Source organism: Marmota marmota, unplaced genomic scaffold, assembly GCF_001458135.2.
Source record: "Marmota marmota marmota unplaced genomic scaffold, marMar, whole genome shotgun sequence".
Taxonomy (NCBI): Eukaryota; Metazoa; Chordata; class Mammalia; order Rodentia; family Sciuridae; genus Marmota; species Marmota marmota.
Window position 1 is genome coordinate 2,295,232 of NW_026000052.1, and position 15,643 is coordinate 2,310,874.

The 15,643-nt window shown below is 61.2% G+C and overlaps 1 long non-coding RNA gene across 1 annotated transcript; it reads left to right on the forward strand.

Annotated features, from left to right (window-relative positions):
• The first annotated feature begins 11,872 nt into the window (after positions 1-11,872).
• LOC125619728 lies at positions 11,873-12,937 on the forward strand. Its single transcript, XR_007351280.1, has 3 exons — positions 11,873-12,163; positions 12,621-12,713; positions 12,812-12,937. It is a non-coding gene; the product is annotated as an uncharacterized LOC125619728 (long non-coding RNA).
• The last annotated feature ends 2,706 nt before the right edge of the window (positions 12,938-15,643 follow it).

Sequence of the window (15,643 nt, forward strand, 5' to 3'; positions counted from 1 at the left end):
TACTTTGATGGTGTCCACGGCCCTGTGCGTGCTTAGTTTTCTACTCTGATGTATTACAAGCAGAGTCAAGGCCCGGGGGATGCTCGTGGAGAAACGTTTTATAGTCGAGTCGATTTGGGCAGCTCTGCAGAAGACCAGGGTGGGCAGTTGGTCCTTCAAGGTTTGTAGAATGGTAATGGTGTTCTGTTTATCAGCCTTCCTGACCTAGGGCTCAGGCTGGAGCCTGTGACACAGGACATGTCCATCTGAGGAGTGCCTCTGGGCAGGGCGGAGTCCCAGCTTAGGTGATGGGCACCTTCTCATTTACTGAGGGTCAGTTCCCAAGGTTGGGCTTCCCAGCCCTGTGGGCAGAAGCTCCTATCCAGGGTGTTAGTGGTTTGAGGTGGCTAAGGGCCTGAGCATGGGTGTGGTCTCCAGTGGGGGAAGAGCCCAGGCAAACACAGCTGCAGCCCCCACCCCTCTCCTGCAGCAGGGAGCTGGGCTGACCTGCGGCGACCGCCGGGAGCTCAGGTCCTCTTATTTTCTTAATCAGCCTCTTCCTCCTGCACCACCCACACAACAACGAGCAATTAGCATCGCAGCCTCATAAAGGAAAACAATCAATCTTTCATGAAGTGCTCACACCAGACCTTGAACAGCAAACAGTTTAATTCCAGATTAAATACCGCAACAAGGTTTTGATGAGGCCGTTGGTCCGAAGCAGTCACTCCGATCACTGCAGAATACATTAAATCAGCCCTAATCGGAGGCAGGTGGGTAAATAGTTTGGGAGGAGACGCCTTTGCCACTGAGGTCGGACCCCGGACATAGCGATAGGTTGGGGCCTGTAGGTCCTCACTTGGTCTGGACTTGCTGGCGGCACTGAGGGGTCGGGGAGTCCTGGAGGGCGAGCTGGGAGATTACCTTGTTCCAGCCGCTGGTTTTACAGCCGGAAAACCAGGCCCAGAGGTGCCAAGCTCACACAGTGTCTTCGCGGCAGCCCCAGCTGTTCCTGAGTCCGAGGACAGGTGCTCACCTGTCCCAGAACAGAACAGAGGAGCGGGTGAGCGTCTGCACTCACGTCTCCCTGTTCAGCAGAGCCGGGGGCCTCCCGAGCTGTGCCCACAGGTGGGAAGTAGTGCATAGGTCCGGACTCATGAGCTCGGGGCTGGAAAAGGAGTCCAAAGGCCCCATCTGCTGTCCTGCAGGGGAAGCCAGCTTGGGCATGGACAGCCTAGTGCTTGCAGGGCAGCGGCTGGGCAGCGGGTTTGTCTTTTCCCTGTGGGGGGATGGGCCATTCTTCCTTGAGGGGCAGGAATCGACCGCCTTCAGGGCCCTGTAAGCACCTCTGGGCTCCCTGTCGTTCCTCTGTGACGCCACGCACACCCGGAGCTCAGAAGCCTCTCCCACTGGGGACCCCACTGTTTCTGGGCACAGTGGGTAAGGCGACTGCTTGCATGCAGCCTTGGTGTGGCACAGGCCTCTGTCTGGGGCAAACCCCCTGGTGTGGCCTGCTGGGACACACACGGCTCTGACGTGACCAAGGCTACTGTTTCCCAGCACTGTGCCACTGTGCCACCGTGCCACCATGCCACCGTGCCACCATGCCTCAGGACTCCTGCTGCTCCCCGTGCACTGTGACTCAGGCTTCTGGTCCTAGGCTCACTCAGGTGTGTGGGGGACGGGCCCAGGTCTCTCCTTCCTCCTTCAGACGCCTGTGGGCATTTTCTCCTGTGTGTGGCAACCCCCTCGGCCCCTCGTGCCGAGCCTGTGCTCCAGAGTCTTCAGCTGCTGAAGTGCAGGGGGCTTCGGCTGCCCCGCCCAGCCTGTAGCCGATGGCGTCTGTCACAGGCGTCTCTGAGGTAAAATGTGATGCTGGACACAGGGACGCCCAGGACCTGAGCGCTGCGTCCCTCACCCAGCCTCCACCCACTGGCCACCGATTCCAAGCCACCTCCAAGGAGGGGTGGTCTGGGAGACACCTGGGGGGCTCAGGGAAGTCTGGGCCTCGGTTTCCCCAACCACAGACTGAGGGGTGAGGCGCCCTGGGCAGGCCCCCAAGTGACAGCCCTGCAGGGCGCTCTCAGGAAAAGGGGATCTTTCCTTCCAGGCCACTAGGCAGGGGCGGAGGACCGCGGCTGCTGCTCACCCAGGATGCCAGGAAGAGCAGAGGGACAGGGTTAGTGTGCTCACCCTCGGTCAGCCCTGCCCCTTCCTCCCAGGTCATCCCCCGGGTCCTCCTGCCTGCTGCATATGGCCTCATGGCCCTCGCCGGCCTCTCTCCTGCTCTGGGCCCTTGGGTGGCAGAGTTGGGCCAGGGCAGAGGGTCCTGGTGAATGCCAGCCAACACTCCTGATGGGCGGATGGAAGAGGTGCCTGGCAGATGAGATGGGCCCCCGGTGCGGGGGCCGGGGAGGGTGGGCTCTGGGAGGCGGGGCCTGTGCTGCAGGCTCCTGCCTGGTCACTTCCCTGCCACCCCACGGTCACACAGGTTGATCCTGGTGAAAAGGGGCAAGCGAATAGATGAAGAGCTCTGGGGAGGGAGACGAAGGAGGGCGACGGGGAGGCCAGGCCGCGCAGGGTCGGTTTGGGGACAGGAGCGCTGACTGGAGAGGTGGGGTGTGCACAGCCCTGGGGTGCTGCCGGGCTCCTCGAGCCTGCGATTCCCTCCTCAGTCGGAAAAATGAAAATACAAGCCTCACAGGGAGAGAGCGAGAGTGAGAGGTGGCAGAGGAGGCTGGCACTGGAGCCACCGTGGACCATGCCCCTTTGTGTGGGCGGGGCCCTGTCCAGCTCTCCTGCTGACTGTCCCTGAGCCCCCAGCCTGGCAAGGCTGAGCCCGGCAGGGCCACCCGCCCGGCGCTGCGCCTTCTTTGCATGGTGCAGGCATCGCCCAGAGCTCAGCTCCAATGCTGCCCTCTCCAGGAAGCCTCCCAGGGGCCTTCCCTCAGCCCCAGGGGCCGCTCTTTGGTGTGGATACAGCCCCCTCCTCCTCCATCTCAGGACTCACCTGAGCTGTCAGGGGCGCTGGTTTCTCTGTCCCCACCAATGGCAGGTCCTTGGGGCCCCGTGTCTCAGTCTGCACTCTTGGCACTGGCACAGCCCGGCTCCAGGGGAGCTGTGAACGCTCACAAGCAAGCACTTCACGTGCACTGGGGAGTGTGTGTGCATGCGTGCGTGTGTGCATGCGTGTGTGTGTGTGTGTGTGTGTGTGTATGCGTGTGCGCATGCGAGCGTGCGTGCGTGCGGCATAGACGTACAAATGCATATTTATCCTTTGGATGTTCCTCTGTGGTGCTCGGTCCAAGGTTGCAAACTCATCCCAAGTCCTCTCCCCCTCCCCAGGAGGTGGGTGTCTGCATGGGTGCCTCCCTCCCACTCCAGCCCCAGTGCCCTGGGTGCTGACAGCCGCCCCTCCTGGCCCTGCCTGAGGCCTCTGGGGTGGGAGGAGCTTGTGTCTGGCCTTGACCTTCTGTTTGTCCCACTGCCAAGAATCTGATGCTGCAAAATCTTTTGGCAGCAAAACAGTCCAACCAGGCCGGGTGCACCCGGTCTCCAAGAGCCGTGGACAAACCCTAACTGGGTCGTCTCGAGAGAGCTTTACCGCGTTCCCCTCCCCGTCGGCCCCACGCACAGGCTCGAGGGTGAAAGCAAATAAGGCCTCGCGTCTGGGGGTTCACCCGTTTCTCTTATCTCTTCGTTTGCCTCTGAAACTCGAGTGAAAAGGCAGATGCCGTCTCCATGGCAACTGCCTCTCCTCCCGGCCACCACGAGGAAGGCGGGTTCCCAGCTCCATCTTCCTGGAGGTCTGCACAGGGGCTGTTCAGGAGGAGCACAGGCGGCCAGCCCTGCTGGGCCTGCCCATTACCCGTGTAAAGTGACAAACACAGCACGGAGGACACCCTGGGAGAGCTGGCCTGGAAGGCTGCCCCCCAGAGCCCAGGGGTGGGCCGGGCATGGGCGGCTCCCTCCTGTGAGGACCAGTCAGTCCTCACAGCCCCACGGTGGGAAGGTGCCCAGACCTGCCTTTGCAGAGGGATGCAGTGGGAGTGGGGGCCTTCCTTGGGACCAAGGCGTGCAGCCCTCTGAGGCCCACCTTGGCCTCCGTGTACACTGGCCCTTGTCATGACCCTGTTCCCCAAAAGCTGAGCCCACCAGGGTCCCCAGCACTGGGCTGTTGGCACTGAAGTTCCCTCACAGGCTTGGAGCCTGGATCCATGGCCACACAGGGCTTCAGAGACCCCACAGATGGCTCCTGCTCTACAGCTGCCCCAGGCCATCTGGAGTGGAGGTGGGTCACTCTGACCTGCAGTGGCATCTAGAGCTGGCTCTTCCCTCTGGCTGCAGGAGCCACCCTCACTCCTTGGATCTAAATCAGGCAAAATTCTGCACAATCGGGAACTCGGCTTCTCAGTGGGCCACCACCTTCTCAAGACAGCGGTAGGTGTGGCTCCTGGCTGCTGCCTCAGGCCACTGCATTCTAGAACATTTCCATCCCCACAGGAAGTTCTGCCGGACAGAGCAGGTCCAGGTGTTTAAGTGCAGGAGATTGGATGGACACTGAGGGCCCAGACGGTCCAGTCTAGAAGTTGCTGGCCACCCGTGCTGGGCCCTGGGGGTTGGTGCTCATGGCTCTGGGCAGAGTGTCCGGAAGCTCCACAGAGGCCCAGGGCCGGGGGCAACCCAGCTGCCTGCGTTTAGCCCTCTGGGCACTTTCCCCTTTGGGAGGCCAGCAGGCCCTTGCCCAGCTCCAGTGGGTGCCCGCAGGCTGTAAGCTCTCAAGCCACTGCCACCACAAGCTTGTCCCCACACCAACTGTGGCCACTCCCACATCTCACAGCCGTCGCCTCCCTTCCCTCCCGAGGCTGTGGACATCTGCTTCCCCAGGAGACGGGCCTGGCCTCCCTGGTGTCTGGTGGAGAGCAGGAAGCAGGCCTGAGGGTCCCTCTCTTGCCTGGCTCGGGGTGGGCATTCCAGAGGTGTGACAGGGTGGACGCCAGGCGGGCGTCTGCTCCAGTGTTGAAGTCCCGCACAAGGCGGCCGCAGGGTGTTGAAATGCGTGCGATCGTTATTTGTCTTGTGCTGGAGACAGTTTCCCACCATTAGATTGTGCTTTTCTGTGAACCTCGCCAAGAGATTCCGTGGATTTCAGCATTGATTTTTGACAGTATCTGCAGCGGATTCCGCGGTGATGGGCAGCCGTTCACCCCGGTGACGTGGAACGCGGTTTTTAGGCCACTAGCACGACTGGAAAGCCTCTGAAGCACCAGGGATTTGCTCAGTGAAACATTGTCACCCTGGCGCTCAGCGGCTGGAGCTGGAGCCTGTGCCAGGCAGCAGGGCGGGGACTGAGGGGCTTGGCCGTCCCCTGCTCCCGCTGTCCCAACGCAGTGAGGCACTGGCACTCGTCCGGAGACACGAGCAGGGCGTGGGGCTCTTTAGCTGCCCGGCTCATGGGGCCATGAGTCTGTGGTCATCTCCCACTCTGGGTCTGAGCACTGCCCTGGCTTCTCGCACAGGGGGCTTGTGGCCTGGTGGGTCCGCAGCACGGCCTGCGGGAGGCTCACCCCTGGATGGCGTCCCGGGCTCCTGCAGGATCCGCTGGCTCCTGTCTCCAGTCTTGATGCCCCTTCGTGCTCTGGCTGTTCCCTTCATGGGCCTGCAGATGTGGAGAGCAGTGTCCCACCCCGGGACAGAACACGGGCGCTGAGCCGGGCTCCAGGAACAGGATGCCATTTGTCTGGCCTCTTCCTGTGCTGGTCCCTGAGGGCCACTCCATGTGGACCCTCTCCTTGTCTCAGGACAATGTGAGGACCAGCAGCACCTGCTGTCAATCTCCTCACACTGCAGACCAGGGGCCAGGCGGAGGCTGGGGCTGGCTGAGCCCTCGCAACGCTCAGGGCTGAGGTGAGTTCCCGCCTAAGGCTGTCCCACTCCCAGCCTGTGTCCATGCAGTGGACTGCTCCCAGGGAAGGGGAGGGACAGCTGTGAAGGCCACAGGAGGAGGCACAGGGGGAGCACAGTCCCAGGCAGAGGGGAAAGGACAAACGCTGCTTCCTCCAGCGCTGGCTCTGGCCAGGTGCTGTGACGTCCCCTTCCTGCAGTGCTGGCTCTGACCAGGTGCTGTGACGTCCCCTTCCTCCAGCGCTGGCTCTGACCAGGTGCTGTGACGTCCCCTTCCTCCAGTGCTGGCTCTGGCCAGGTGCTGTGATGTCCCCTTCCTGCAGTGCTGGCTCTGACCAGGTGCTGTGACCTTCCCCTGAGCCCGTGTGGAGTCCTCGGAGGAAAGGAGGGCAGGGAAACACACGGCGTGCCCTCCTCGATCCCAGAAACCCAGCCAAGGGTAGGGACAGTGGCCCCAGGCTGGGCCAGAAGATCCAGGCACGCGCAGTCTCCATGGACGTGCACAGGAGCCAGGAGCTCAGTGATGTCGCTGAGCTGCTTCCTGCACACAAGCCCGGCCCTCCACCAGATCTGTCTCCTGGGCTCAGAGACAGACCCCTCTAGCGGGACAGCAGTCGAGTCCAGCACCTGCTCCCACCAGGTTGTAGGCTGTCTTTCCCGCTCCGCTCTGTGGGATCAGGATCCAGGGTCTGCCTGTCTCAGGAGGGGAGGTGTCTCCAAAGGAGGGTCCAGGAGTCGCCAGACGGAAGGAGAAACCGACTTAGGGCCAGCGTGCCTCCTGGGTGCTTGACAGAAAGGAATTTCAGCACACGCCAGTCAGAGGCCCTGACAGAGGTTGGCTCAGGAAGGCAGACCTACATCTCAGGGGACACGGCCAGCTCCAGAGGGGAGGCACGCTGTGGGGGGCCGGGCTCTCCTCTCCAGACCTGGGGAGGAGAGGGCATACACAGCTGCGTGGGAGTGACATCAGTCTGTGATCTCAAGACGGGTTCTGGTGGCCTGGTCAGTGGAGCATGCTTGGGCTGACGCAGTATCCATCGTCTGAGCTGGACAGTTCTCTCTGCCTCATCAGCTCACTGGGCGTTCATCAGCAGTGCGTGGTAGAGCTACATATTTCGCAGGAATTTGGGAGTGAGAGACCTGGAAGTGGGACAGGCTCAGGGGTGGCCGGCCCTGAAAACAAGGCAGAACTTCTGAGTTAAAATCCTACTCTCTGTCCTTCCCATGTGTCTCCTTCCTGCCCCTTTCTTGTCTCTCCTGTCCTACCTCACGCCCACCTTAAGGTCCTGCCGTGTCCAGTGCTGTGCTTGCTTGGCCCAGCGGACACACGGTCACTCACCCACTGGATAATCCCAGGTCCCTGCATGCCCTGCACGTCCATGAGATGAGCAGCTGAGTGGTGAATGGATTGACAGACACACTTGCTCTTCCCACCCCACCTGCCTGGGTGACCTCGGACCCGCCCAGCCTCCTTCTCCCCTCTGGGAAATGACGGGCTGGGGCTGCGAGGACCATGCTCCTTCTAGCGGAGCCGTCTGGGGATCGAACAAGAAGAAAATGCTAGAGCAAAACCCAAGGTGCACAGGGCAGTGCCCGGATCGTGGTCCAGGCTCTCGCTCGGCCTCTCTGGGTGGTTTCCCATCTGTAGGCGCAGCTCTGGCGTGGGCCGCCTCCCGGGCCCCGGGCAGGTGGCCAGCAGAGGCAGCGTCACTCTGTCGCTGCTGCTGGTCCTCAGGACCGTTGTAGGAGCCACCCTGGGGTCCCAGGCAGTGCCTGCCAGATGGCTCCTGCCCACATCAGACAAGGCTTCAGATGTCCCTCTCGGCACCCCACCGCCCTCCGGCCCCAGGCTCCCTGAGAGCTCTCTGCTACCCAGCATCTCTTTAAATATTTAAGCCAGAGTGACGCAGAGCTGGGGCTCTGCTGCCCGGTCTGCGGCCCAGGCCACGGCGGCAGGCTTTCAAAGCTTAATTTTAATATTTTGTTGGAAGAAAATTGACCCAGAGAGAAAGCTGGAGCTTTTAAGGCATTAAATTGCAGAGCAAGCTTGGATCCCAGCAGAGCGCCACCGAGCCTCCTCCGAGGAAGGAAGGTCTGCGGGGGCCCAGCCTCCCTGCTGGGCGCTGCCCCAGCCTGCAGCCGGGGCGCCTGAGGGAGCAGGGCTCTGCCGCCCACAGGCAGGGAGGACATGCAATGAGGAGGGTGTGACAAATCAGGGCCACCGAGGGCTGCGGGAGCCCAGGTGCAGGGGAGGGTGAGCGGGCCTGGTCCTGAGATGTGGCAGCAAGACCCCAGCTGTCCAGGGTCCTCGTGCTCCTCACCAGGCCCTGCCGAGGGCCAGCAGCCACCTTTTGGAGTGAAAGGAGGAGCTCTCTGCAGGGAAGAGGAAAGAGCCTGGTCCTGAGGAAGGTCCCCAGCCACCCTGTCGTCCACAAGATGAATCTGGTGGCCCAGAGCAGCTGGCAGACTGCTCGTGCCTTGGAGGCCGGGGACCTGAGTCTCCCCTGGCTCTGCACCCTGGCGGGGGAGTTGGGACAGGAGACCCCTCTGCTGTGACTCAGGTTCCTCACCAGTAAACTGGGGCGACGATGCCACTCGGCTGACCCCGCAGCAGAATGGGATCAGATCGTCCAGAGGCTGAGGCCCCTCACCTTCTTGTTCCTGGGCAAAATGGGGGTGAGGATGATAGTCCTGGTGTCACAGTTGGAGATTTAAGAGGATGATTCACGTCAGGAGCTCCGTGCCTGGCACAAAAAGCCATGCAGAAGGTAGGGTGACGGGACCTGCTGATGACATGTGCCTTGTACCAGGAAACCAAGAGGCGATGCCACCACCGTGGGCGATGGGGACGTAGGGACTCTCGCAAGGAGAGAGAGGGCGTTGGAGAGAGCACCCCCAGTCACCTCGATCCCTGGTGACATGCCCGTAACTTGGAATTATCTAAGAAGGCTCTGGGTCAAGGCTGACCCTGACTCAGCACACACTTTTTCCAGGTGTTTCCATCATCATCACTCCGCCAATATGTCACTGGGTCAAGGACACCAACAGCCCAGAGAGTAAAATGTCCCAAAGCACGTAAGGGCGTCCAGCAGAGTTGCAAATGGCTTAGGTGCTAATTCCACTAGAATTATTATCTGTTCATGAAGAATGTTCCCGAGCTGTGTGGAACTGTCCCTTTGCCAGCCAGGAGATGCCGCCGCATTAGGCCAGCCGCTCTCAGCCCTCAGCGAGGAATGTTCTTCCAGGCTTCCACCTGCCTCAGAGCGGGGCGGTGGACTCGCGGGCCCAGGAGTGTGGCTCGTGGGACGCCTGCAGGGCTCGGTGTCTCCTGAAGCTGCACATGAGAGGTTTCTGCTCGGCCTGTTGCTAATAAGACAGTTGTTGGCCTGTAAGTGGATTGTACAGCTAACTAATGTGTCTGTACTTGGGAATTATTTATCGCCCGTGATGGCTCTGCCTGAATTTCCAATACATAATTCATATTTTGGAGTTTTTTCTTTCCTAAGCTCAGAGCTGGGAGGAAAAAGAAGGCCCACAGTCAGAGAGGAGTGTGCATCTTCTCAGCACGGGAGGACAGTGCAGAGTCCTGCAGGGTGTCAGGGGGTGGGGAGGGGAGCTGAGAGGACCTGGGGAACCTCTTGAGCTTGGGGTCCAGGTCTGGGTCTCTTGGAGGTGGGACTCTGACTCCCTGGAGGTGAACTTTCTCTTGGTCCTCCTGAAAGCCAAGCTCCTACCCTCTCTGAGCAGAAAAGGGAGGCCCGCCAAGTGGACTATTTCTCAACAGAGAGGACAAGGGCAGGTCCTACAGCAGGAGAGACTGCGGTGAGGCTCAGGAGGAACTTACTGCAGTGAGCCCTGTCCAGCCTTAGAAAGAAGGCCAGCACTGGGTGACCTCTGATGCCTGTAGAACTTCCTCAACCTGGAGTTGCTCTCCCCGAGGCTGGCAGGAGTCGAGGGGCTGGCCGTACAAATTCCAGCAAGTCTTATCATCACATGATCATAAAGAGGTCTGTCACTTTGGGCAAAAATGCCCCAAGGAGCAACTATAATAGGAAAGAAGTCTTTGAGCAAAACCCAGAAATCAAGCAGAACCAGTGTGGGAGGTTTCCCGGCAGCGGGCAGCACGTGCCACCCTGCGAGGAGAGCACTGGGTCCCCAGCCAGCTCCCTCGGCCTGGGTGCGAATGCTTGCTTCTGTGGTGTATTCCTGTAAAACCTCAGCCTTGGAAGGGAGTGGACGCCACGTTGCTCAGCCAGGATGTGAGGGATGAAAGGACCGAGGAGGGCCGGGCAGCAGGGAGCGCAGCAGAAGGCCACAGCTTGGCGGAGCCTGGGAGCCCCCAGGGAGGGCCCAGGGAGGCTGCAGAGCAAGACATCTTAACTGGGCAGGTTTGTGTTCAGCAGCCGCATGAACTAGGCAGCGGGTGGGAGGGAGGGAGGGACTTCAGAGCAATGGGTGTGACAGGTGTGCTCAGGCGCCTGGTGGCCATGCGCACTGTGCACGTTGGTGTGAGGCACGTGGGTGTTGTGTGCATGTGTGCACATGTGGGGGTGAGTGGGGTGCCTGTGCATGCTTGGGTGCTTTGCATTCGTGAACCACATCTAGGCATGTGTGGGCACGTGTGTGTAATATGTGTGTCTATGTGTGCACACGGGGACTTTCCTGTGTGTGCAGGAACCCAGGGACACAGTACATGGCATCCATACGAGTGCGTATGAGAGCACGTGTGCAAGCTTTGTTGTGTGTGTGTGTGCTCTGTGTGTGTATTGCAGCACGTGTGCAGCGTGCCTTGTGTGCCGTATATGTATGAACCTGTGTGTGTGCCTGCCTGTGTGAGGGGCATGGGTGTTGGTAAGACAGCGGAAGACATCATGCAGTCAGAGCATGTGGTCCCCAGGCACTGCCCAGGGAGCACACAACCGTCAGGTGAGCTGCTGGGCCCTGGGCTGCTCGGCTTGGTCAGCCAGCTGCCTTCAGTTACAGGTGGGCCTTGCTGCCCACAGAGACCATGAGCAAGGTGCCCAGGAAGAAGTGGCCTCTGCACAGGGATCCTGGCTTGCAGGAGCCAGCAGAGGGGCAGGAGCCTCTGGGCCTGAGGACATGTGCCACCCTCTTGTGCCTGAGTCTGGGGCAGGGCCCATCCTTCCTGGGTCCATAGCCAGCCTTCCTCTGGTTGGCCAAGGCGCTGATGTTGGGGGTTGGAAACTCCCTCTTGGGACCATCCTGCACATCCTTAAGGTGTTTCCTGCAGCCCCGGCCTCAAGCAAGAACGCCTCCAGACCTGCCAGGTAGCCCCCGGGAAACCCTGGTCTGGACATTTCTCTGTCCAGGCATGGGGCGAAGGACACGGAGATTGGCAGGGATTTAGGGCTGTTTTCCTGGGGACAGACACACAGACTCTGGAGGTGCAGAGCTCCTGCTGGGAAGCCACCCTGAGGTCTTGGAAGGCTCGAGAGCAGGGCCCAGCCTCGGGGCCCAGGTGGCAGGAGTAGGAAGCTCTGGGCGCTCACCACCTGGATGTCGGTACCATCCCCGCCACGTTCCCAGAGCCAGGCCTTGCTCCCGGTCATCCCCCGGGGCCAGCCGCCCTCTGAGCCAGCTCTCCAGCTCCTGTCCTGTGTCCCGGTGACAACAGTCTTGAGTATCAGAATTGGATTGAAGATCAACACCCAAGAAACACGGAAAAAAGTAAAATTTATTTAAANGGGGTCCTGCCCCTCTACACATTGTGGGGTTCCTTTCTTCTCATGCCTACGTGACCAACAGTGTCCAATAGGCGGGAAGAGTCACCAGAGAGTGACGGCTGGTGTTGGGAGGTGCGCCCACCCCCCCCCCCCCGCAGGCTGCTGGGAAGGGCTCTGCCCATGTCCTTGGATGATCAGCTGCCTGTCCTTGGGCCCCCTCAACTCCGTCCTCACCCTGGAGCTCTGTCCAGGCTCTGCTGGTCTCTGTTGGAGGCATCTGCCCCATCTCTTTCCTGGTTTTGGGGGTCCATTGTGAGCCTACAGATGGACCTTCTGGTTTCCCACCCTGACCTGGCTCTTTCCTGCTGTCTGCTGGTGTCACATGAAATCCCTCCTGCTGCCCCTCTGTCTCAGAGGCAGAGCTGACTGTCCCTCCCCTTCTCTGTCTGCTGGTCAGAGACCGCGGGGCAGCCAGGGCTCTCAACCCTCCTAGGAAATGCCCTGGGGTGAGAGGAAGAAGGCCAGCTTGCCCAGCCCCCGTGGGGAGGGGACGTGCCCACTGCGGGCCATTCAGGGCGAACACTATGGCGGGGAAGGTCAGTGAGTTTGTTCCTGCCCATGTGAGACCTGCTGCCCCGCAGCGTGTGGAGGATGTGGGATGGGAGACTGCCCCTCATCTCTCCCTAGAGTGACTCAGGCTTCGCGTGTCCCTGAGGCTCTGCCCTCGAGACCATCAGGGGTCTGCTTCTTCAGGGCTGCCCAGAGCCTGGCTCTCTTTGGCCACCCCAAGAAATCCCCCTGGTCCCTGGATGCTGTGCAGGGATGACCCTGCCCTGCAGCCTGGGTCACAGAGCTGAGCCCAGGTGCTGACCGCAGAGCCCCGAGACCAAGGTCAGGGAAGGGGGCCAGTCCTCAAGGCAAGTCCACCCCAGAAACACAGGCTCCGCGTCTTTACGATTCACTTTAGCGCTAACTTCCCCTGAGCACAGGGGAGTTGGGCAAAGATGTGGGTACTTAATTCAATAATTAAAAACAAACATTGCTGTATTTAAGGAGATTCGTCCTTCCTGGTTGCTGGAGCGGGACTTGGCTGGGCCGCTCCCGAGTGGGGCTGTGCGGCTGGCGCCAGCTGCACACTTGCTTCAGGTGAAATATTTATTTCAGGGAGGTGGGGACTGGCTCCTACCAGAGGGAGGAGGGGACGGGAGGCACACTAAGGACCCAGGCTGTGTTTTTCTCCTTAGGTCTCCACTGACACCAGCCCCTCTGTGTCTGCCACCAGGATCCAGTCGGTCTGAAATCGCAAGGGGGTTCCTCCTGCTCCCTGGGGCCCTCCTCTGTCCCTGGGTCCCCTCCTCTGTCCCTGGGGCCCTCCTTCATCCCTGGGTCCCCTCCTCTGTCCCTGGGCCCCTCCTCTGTCCCTGGGGACCCTCCTCCGTTCCTGGGGCTCCTCCTGCCTCCCTGGAGCCCCGGGCAGATAAAAGGCTGCAGCTGTGAGCCATCTTCCCAGAGCAAGCTCAACCTCAGGACGTGGTAACTCTGGTCACCGACCCCACCTGGCCACACAGCCCACCCCTGGCTGGAGGACCCAGAGGGGTGATGGGAGTGCGTTGGCGACCAGACCCTCATGGAGGCCGTGTTCTCTCACCCAAAGGCAAGGCCATTTTTCTTGAGTTAGTCCTGGCTGGGATCGTGTCACGTCTGCCTGCTTGGTCATCATCGCTGAAGCCCAGCTGGGCACCCTGCCAATGGAGTCTATTAACCGTCACGGTGCCCTTGGTGACCCCGGGGTCTGAGCCAGGGAGGCAGGTCATGGGGAGGAAGAACCTGGTTGGGCCTGATGTCCCTGGACATGGCCCCAGCCTGAGGGAGGGTGCGAATGATTCCTGGCCTCCGCAGGCAGGGCCTCCAGCAGGCGGCTTCCGGGCAGGGCAGGGACGGGCTCTGGGAGCTCGGAGGCCTAGGCCCCAGCTGGGATGCTTCCCCTCTGAGCAGCCCTGGAGGAGCAGCGGCCTCCTGGGTCACAGACGCTGCCTCTCAGAGTCAGGAGACCTCAGGGCAGAGATGGAGATGGGCTTTCAGAGCCAAGATGTTCAGGCGAAGAATGTCAGTCCCTCTGATTGCTGGCCGCCGGGCCCAACAGGGCGCGGGAAGGCCCGGGACAGAGCCAGGGATCCCAGGGATCTGGGTTTCAGGTCATTCTCTACCAAGGCCAAGAGCATGCCAGTGACCGGAGGACCTCAGCCTCTCTGTCCATAAAGTAGGTCCCTGGGGTCCTGTGGCCAGGCATGGACGAGGGGCAGGGAGTGGCCAGTCTGACAGGAGTGAGGAGGAAGAAACCCTGCCAGAGGCTGCCAGAGGCTTTGCCGCTCAGGTGTCAGCGTGTGAAGACACGGTGGCCTTCGCACAGGGACGCCCTGCCAGACTGCCCGTCCTGCAAAGGTGGTGTCCGGTGAGGTCTGCCACAGACCCGCGCCCTTCTGTGTTCTGGTCAGCAGCGATCTCGGGCGGTGCTGTGAGCAGGGGAGCCTGCCAGTCAGCGGCTCCCACAGCAGTGTGTGTAGTCCTGACTTGTACACCGTCCCAGGCTGGGCGGGCTGCGAAGAGGCCAGGCCAGGAGAAGGAGCCCCTCCCCGTGCTGAGAGACATGCCCAGGCCATGCGTTGCAAGGCCAGGAGGCCAAGGCACCCGGTCAGCAGGAGAGATGCTGAGCCAGCTCTGGACGGCCTGGAGCAACCAGGGGAGGCTTCCAGGAAGAGGCAGGGGACCATGGACAGGACTGGGAGAGTCACCAGTGGAAGGAGGTGGCTCTGGAAGAAGGAAAGACTTGAGGCTCTGCAGGGGACTCGAGGAGTGAGGGCCCTGGTCCTCCTCTCAGTAGGACAGGCCAGAAGTCCTGGCTCCAGCATGTGAGAGGTGCTCCCCTCTTGCCCTCATGTTGGGGCCTGTCCGGCAAAGTGCCCGACTCTGCAGACCCCAGGGCTGCCTGTGCTCCAGGTGTGAGCCTGGTGAAGACTGGAGGTGGGAGGTCTATGCATGAGTACCATAGTGTGCCCACGTGTACACCTGTATGTGCACAAGTGTGTGTCTGTGTTTGCACACACTTACTCATACACACACGTGTTTGTACATACGTGTGTGTGTGCATACCTGTGTGCTTGTGTGTACATGCCTGAGTCTGCCTGTGTGTGGAGGGAGCCGGGGTCTGGGGAGCAGCTGCGGAGCATGGCCATCTGTATGTTCCCATGGCCATCAGCCTCCTGGACCTGTGGGGAAGGGGAGGCTGACGAGGAGAAACCGTGTGACACGTGACCAATGGTGGGTGGGGGCCCTCCAGCAGCTGAGGAACAGACAGGTGGCATGCTGGAGCCCACTGAGGACCACCCATCGCCTCGGTGTCCTCAAGATAAGCCTGTCAATTGGGTCTCCAGTGTATTTGGTCTTTGGATTGGTTGGCGAGGTGGAGTCATGGAATCACCTGGGGTGCTTGTGTTTGGAGGCCAGGGGGCCTCGCTTCAGGGTGTGCACACTCACGTCTACACCTGACAGAGACGCATGGAAGGACCGTGTCTGGTGGCCAGCAGCGAGAGGCTCAGCTCCTGCCCCTGGCTGGCGGCTCGCCCGAGTGGACACCCCGTGTGCCGCGATGGGCTGATGGCCCAGGAGAGGACAGCCAGCGGAGGCCTGGAGCTGGTGGCCTGTGGGAGGGGCTGCAGAGAGCACTGTGCCAACTAGGCAGGGCAGAGTGCGGGGCTGCGGCTGCTCCCCTGGCCCAGCCCAGCCTTGACTGTGGCTCCTGATCCTCCATGCCCACAGCCCAGCGCGGCGGCCATGGGGAAGGGCAGGGCAGTACCTTCCCATGCCACTGCAGCCCCTGGCCACATAGTGGGCTGTGCAGAGTGACCGGAGTATGCTCCCTCGGGTTCTGGAGGTGGGCATCTGAGTCCCAGCTGTCCCGGCCTCTGCCCCCCGAGGCTCCCGGAGGCCCGCCTGCCTCTCCCGGCTCCTGCTAGCTCCCGAGGGCTCCACCTAGCGGGTGGCCCATCGTGCACATCTTCAGGCAGCGTCTCTAGATC